A 5,887-nucleotide genomic window follows, 5' to 3' on the forward strand; every position below is an offset into this window, starting at 1 on the left:
GTTGTACGTTGTGTTTGGGTGGTTTCACGAAGGAGCTGAATAACGTCCGTTTTTGCGCTACCTTCGTGTTCTTTTTTAGCTTCCAGGGTTTTTTTGGGTGTCTTTCGTATTCCCTTGATACCTTTTTTCCCCTGTCCCTTTTTTCTTAACAATTGTGAATTCCACCCCCTTTGTCATTCTCGGTGTTTCCCGAGGGGGCGTGGTTGGTCTTGGGTTACGCAAGAAACAACCAATATGATTGCAGTGGAAGAATTCCTGTTTCGTATCAAGCCACTCCCGTTTATTATCTGGGGTAAGCAGGGAGGTCGGTAGTTCGTGTGTGTACTTGGCACTGGTAATTGTAGTAGGGGTGTGTTTAATCTTGTCCCCTTTTTTCATTTTAGCGGTCTCGTCTGTGTCAAGCTGTCAGCTGCCAAGAAGCCAGAGGAGACGAGTTGTGTTCCCCAAGACCTTGGGTTCCGTTGTTTTGTTACCCACCTTCTCCCGGTGTCGTGTTCTCCACCATCCGTTTTGATTGCGGGTGTTGGGGGTCACGGCGTGGGTAGAGGACTGGGACGTTCTTCACTCCTGCGGTGTTGGGCCGGTCGGCATCGGAACAGAAAACCAAGCCCACAAATGAATACACCGCCCGAGTGAAGAATGGTTGAGGAGGTAGCGCACATGCAGGGTGAAGTCCAATCCCTGCGTCAGGAGAATCAGGAGTTACGGGGGACACTGAGTGAGGTGAAGGAAAGCACTAAGAGGAGAGGCAGGGATCCCTCAGTTAAGGCTAGGCCCCCATTGATTCAACCAGCCACATTTAAATATGAGAGGAGTGGGGGGCAGAGTGGGTCTCCTTCTCCTTTGTCCGTTACAGTGAACACTCCCGTGCCGGTGCCTCTAGCAGCTCCAGAGAGGTTTTCCGGGGATAGTAGCAGATATGCTATATTCATGAACCAGTGCCATTTGCACTTTATGTGTCGACCAACCGCTTTTCCTGATGACACTACTAAGGTAGCGTTTGTGATCTCATATCTTTCGGGTACTGCAGCTAGTTGGGCGGTCCCCTTAGTGGAAAACGATGACGCTGTGTTGAATAGTTTCCCAGCCTTTAAGAACCAGATGCATAGTCTGTTTGCTAAGCATGCTTTCATGCAGGCAAGCAATGTTGAATTGTTAAAGCTACGGCAGGGTAAGCAGGATCTTTTGGGTTATGTGGCTACTTTCAATCATCTAGTAGCAGAGACACAATGGCCCATGGCAAAAAGAACCTCTTTGTTTTATCAGGGCTTGTGCGAGGACCTAAAAGATATAGTCTCTCAGGTTGTAGACCCCCCTGAAGATAGTGTGGAGTTCGTCGATTTGGTTGTTAAACTCAACCATCGAATGATAGAAAGAAAAGGAGAAAAGATCAGGTTCCAACCCCCAAGGACAACTGTAACCAAGAGAGAAACATCTGAGAATGGGGGAGTAAAAACAGATCCTGAGCCTATGCCTTTGGGTGGGGTGCGGGGTCCCTTATCCAAGGAGGAAAAGGAGCGTAGGCGCTTGTTGCAGTTGTGTTTCTATTGTGGGAGGGGTGGACACTTTGCTCGAGAGTGTCCAGTGAAACCGTCCCGGATCCCGGAGAATAAGGCTGTGGCTTTCGTGGGAAGTGATTGTGAGAGTCCTATTGTCCATGAAAGAAGTAATTGTAATCCATATGACGTACAAGGGGCGGTTCAAAGAGTCCCGCATCATTTCACAGTATTGACTTGTTTCGCTTATTCATCTTGTGGTAGAACTTCCTTGTCGGTATTATTGGATTGTGGGGCCACAGGGAACTTTATGGACATCGGGTTGGCCGAGAAGCTGATGGTTCCCTGTGTGATGAAGAAACAACCTGAACCCGTGAGGGCTATTGACGGCACGGCGCTAACCTCTGGGTCGATTGTACGACAAACCGAACCATTGTTGATGACATTCGAGAATGGGCATTCTGAGACGGTCTGTTTCGATCTGATTGCCGCACCAGTATTTGGTGTGGTACTCGGGGTGCCCTGGTTACAGGCCCATAATCCCAGAATCGATTGGGCACGGAGGCTGGTCACGCTTGATTCAGAGTATTGTCTTCTTCACTGTTATTGTGAGGCGACTGATTGGGTGTCTCCGTTGTCTTGTGCAGCGAATGGTTTTGATCAGAATAGCGTGCCTCCTTCGTTCGTGGCTTATAAGGAGGTGTTTGATAAGGATCAGGCGTGTGTGTTGCCACCACACCGGGTTTTTGAACTAAAAAAAAATCTACCATAAACTAGTCAGAGCAGCCAAAGGCGCTCATTTCAATGGACGCATTGAATCGGCCAAAAATCCTACTAAAGTACTTTTTTTGATCTACAAGGAGCTCACTACTCCAACTAGGCTTGAGGCTCAGGATATCTACACTAATGAAATATGTGAAGATATCGCTGATTTTTTCATTAAAAAAGTGGATTCTATACATGCCACCTTCACAGGCGGCACGCCGACCAGCGACTCAGTTGTGAGAAGTGCTGGTACTACAAAGGCCTCTCTGACTCACTTTACTGTTCCTGAGAGGACAGACTTGCTCAGTATCATTAATGGCATTCAGTCTGGCTCCCCCCTTGATGTGATTACCCCCAATCGCTGTAAGGTAGTCATTGACTGTATGATTGAGCAATTGGAACACTTGATTACCCTATCCTTTCAGGAATGCCATGTGCCTGATGCATGGAAAATGGCACAAGTAATACCTCTGAAAAAAAAAAGCTAATATACACATTTCCCAGCTACAAAACCTCCGTCCTATCTCTCTCCTTCCCTTCTGCGGGAAGGTTGTGGAGAAGATAGTAAATAGCCAACTTATGAAGTTTGTGGAGGAGAACTCGCTTCTCCACTCTACGCAGTCAGGGTTCAGAGCAGGCCACTCTACTGAGTCGGCAGCTCTATTCTCCACAGAATGTTTGAGACAACTTGCAGATGAGGGGCAGACAGCAGCATTGGTATTATTAGATCTGAGTGCAGCTTTTGATACGTGCTGCACTCAACGTTGCTGTCTCGCCTCTCAGATCTGGGAGTAGATGGGCCAGCTCTGAAATGGATAGTATCCTTCTTAGAAAACAGAAGTTTCCAGGTTCACTGCCCCCCTCACAAATCATCCATCCACAAATTGAGATATGGGGTTCCACAGGGCTCAAGTCTGAGCCCCACGCTCTTTAATCTATATATGGAGCCGTTAGCCCATATTGTAGAAACTTTTGGTGTGGATATCGTCACATATGCTGACGATACCCAATTGATAATTAAACTCACCCATAATCAGCCAGAGGATGCCATCAATTTCTCCAACTGCATGCGCTCTGTGGATGCATAACAATTGCCTACGCCTCAATGGCGAGAAAACAGAAGTGTTGATAGTTGGCAAATCCCCCTCTGCCTGGTCGCAGGCTTGGTGGCCATCAGAACTGGGCGCGTTTCCCCACCCTGCTAATTCAGTTAAAAACTTAGGAATATGGCTAGATGCGGAACTTTCCTTTAAGCAACAAATCAGTAAGATCACGGGTAAATGTTTCGGTATTTTAAAAACTCTCCGTAAAGTGTTAGATCTTCTCCCCATCAGCGCCAGGAAGACACTCATCCATGCCCTGGTTACCCCGCACTTGGACTACGGCAATGCCCTTCTTTTAGGACTAAGCCGAAAATGTCTACATTAATTACAGTGTGTCCAAAATGCCGCGGCCCGCATGGTACTGAATCTCCCTCTCAGGGCCTCCGGTAAAACAGCACTACGAAAACTTCATTGGCTCCCTATTGAGGAACGCGTTAAGTTTAAAGCTCTCTGCTTTGCCCATCGCATTGCCCAGGGAAAAGGTCCGAGTTATCTACGCAACCTGTTGACCATCCACCGCCCCACCAGGAATCTTAGATCCGCTGGAGCGATGCTGTTTCAGCTCCCTCGCGTACGTAAGACCAGGATGGGAGGCAGCTCCTTTCGCTTTCTTGCAAGTAAGCACTGGAACAATCTCCCGTTACATCTACGCATGGAGCCCTCAGAAACAAGATTCAGACTCAAACTTAAAACCTACCTTTTTTCAAAGTTGTATTGATTCCTAGTCCTGGACCCTTTGGGCCCCTGACCTCGGCCTCTTCGGGATACTGTAGCATTTCTCAGCGCGGGGACACACTGTCATAAGTGTAACCAGGCGCGCTATAAGTGTTTTTATTATTATTATTATTATTGATTGCCGTATTGATTTGGTTCCGGGGGCCATTTTGCCCTGTAGTAGGGTTTATGCGTTGTCGGAGCCGGAGGAGAAACATCTACGGCAGTATTTGGATGAGATGTTAAAGAATGGGTTTATTCGACCTTCTTCTTCGCCTGTGTCTTCCTCCATATTTTTTATACCGAAGAAGGAGGGTGATCTTCGCGCTTGCGTGGACTACAGAGCGTTGCATAAGGTCACGATAAAGAACAAGTACCCATTACCTCTCATACCGGTGTTGTTAGATCAGCTGCGACATGCCAAGGTGTTCACAAAGCTTGATTGAAGAGGTGCTTACCATCTCGTTCGAGTCCGCGAGGGCGGTGAATGGAAAACGGCGTTCCGTACTAAGTTTGGTTTGTTTGAATATTGTGTTAGGCCTTTTGGTTTGTGTAACGCCCCTGCCGCTTTTCAGTTTTTTATAAATGAGGTTTTGCGTGAGTTTTTGGATGTCAGTGTGATTGTTTACATTGATGATATTTTGGGTTTTTCCTCGTCCATTGAGGAACATGATGCTCATGTTTTGCAGGTTTTGTCTAAGTTGTTGGAACACCGTTTATTTGTCAAGCTGGATAAATGCACTTTCGGTGCGACACATGTTGAGTTTTTGGGATTCTTGATTTCTGCGGATGGTATAAAGATGGATCCCCGGAAGATCGAAGCTATTGTTAACTGGCCCATGCCCACATGTGTTAAAGATATATAGGTGCTACTTGGTTTCGCCAACTTCTACAGGCAGTTTATTAGTCATTTTTATGATATTGTTTCGCCTAGGACTTCATTGTTGAAGAAGGGAGTGGTGTTTGAGTGGACGCCTGCAGCACAGTTGGCTTTGGAAAGATTAATCGGGCTTTTTACATCTGCTCCTGTGTTGATGCATCCTGATCCTGCTCTTCCGTTTTATGTAGAGGCGGATGCGTCCCAGTTAGTCGTTGGGGGCGTGTTGTCTCAGCGTGATAATGATTCTGGGATGATGCATCCAATTGCTTATTTTTCAAAGAAACTGCTACCTGCTGAGCAGAATTATACAGTCGCCGAGAGGGAACTATTGGCCATAAAGCTGTCTTTTGAGGAATGGCGCCATTACCTGTGGGGGGCTCGTCACCCCATTACTATCTATACGGATCACAAGAACATGGAGTTTTTCCGGTCCGCTAGGGCTTTGACTCCCAGACAGATGAGATGGGTGCTATTCTTTAATGAATACGATTTTACCATCACGTATAGGCCAGCTGCTCAACAGGGGAAATCTGATGTATTATCTCGGATTTATGTGGATCCGTCACAGGGAAGCAAGAAGGAGGAGTCCTGTTTTATGATTCCTGGTGATAAGATTGTTGGTTGTGCTTCCATAGACGATTTCATGGTTAGAGTGCAGGATGTAATGAAGCAGTTGGATCTGGCTTCGTGGCTGTCAGAACCTGGAATTACGTTAAAGGATGGGTTATTGTATCAGGCAAAGAAATTGTTTGTGCCCCCTGAGTTGCGTACACTGGTTCTTACATATTGTCATTCATCGTCCTTGGTTGCGCATCCGGGGGTCAATAAGACCAAAGAGCTGTGTATGCGTTGGTTTTGGTGGAAGTCTCTGGCCCATGATGTACAGGTGTTTGTGGCCTCATGCCCGGTGTGTGCTGTTAGTAAGTCCT

This window comes from Lissotriton vulgaris, chromosome 1_2, assembly GCF_964263255.1.
Source record: "Lissotriton vulgaris chromosome 1_2, aLisVul1.2, whole genome shotgun sequence".
Lineage (NCBI taxonomy): Eukaryota > Metazoa > Chordata > Amphibia > Caudata > Salamandridae > Lissotriton > Lissotriton vulgaris.